A 408-nucleotide genomic window follows, 5' to 3' on the forward strand; every position below is an offset into this window, starting at 1 on the left:
TTAATCCTAGCTAATATTTCCACCATGGGCTATCAAACCCACACAAAGTTGTAACAGTAAAGTTAAATAGCAGGAGAGGATGGAGCTGTTGTCGGAGGTAATGCCTCTGAAGGTTAAGTCAGATGGATGATGTAATCCTGAAAACATCAACATGGGAGACACATTAAATCCCTGGAAAACCTGATTTTGCCCCTACTCATTCACTCCAGCGCAGCCATGGATCCACCTTGGGGCAATGTCCAACACAGGGCTGGCGGAAAAGCCACCACCACGGTCTGTTAGCTCAGAAGATTAATTTCACTTAATTGTTAAGTCGTCTAGTTGTCACAGTCCTTGGTGTTACACACCGGGATGGATGGATGTGTGCCGTGGTGGGTCATTAGAGAGGTGTGCTTTTTACATCATTAA

This window comes from Pygoscelis adeliae, unplaced genomic scaffold, assembly GCF_000699105.1.
Source record: "Pygoscelis adeliae isolate BGI_AS28 unplaced genomic scaffold, ASM69910v1 Scaffold167, whole genome shotgun sequence".
In the NCBI taxonomy this organism is placed as follows: Eukaryota; Metazoa; Chordata; class Aves; order Sphenisciformes; family Spheniscidae; genus Pygoscelis; species Pygoscelis adeliae.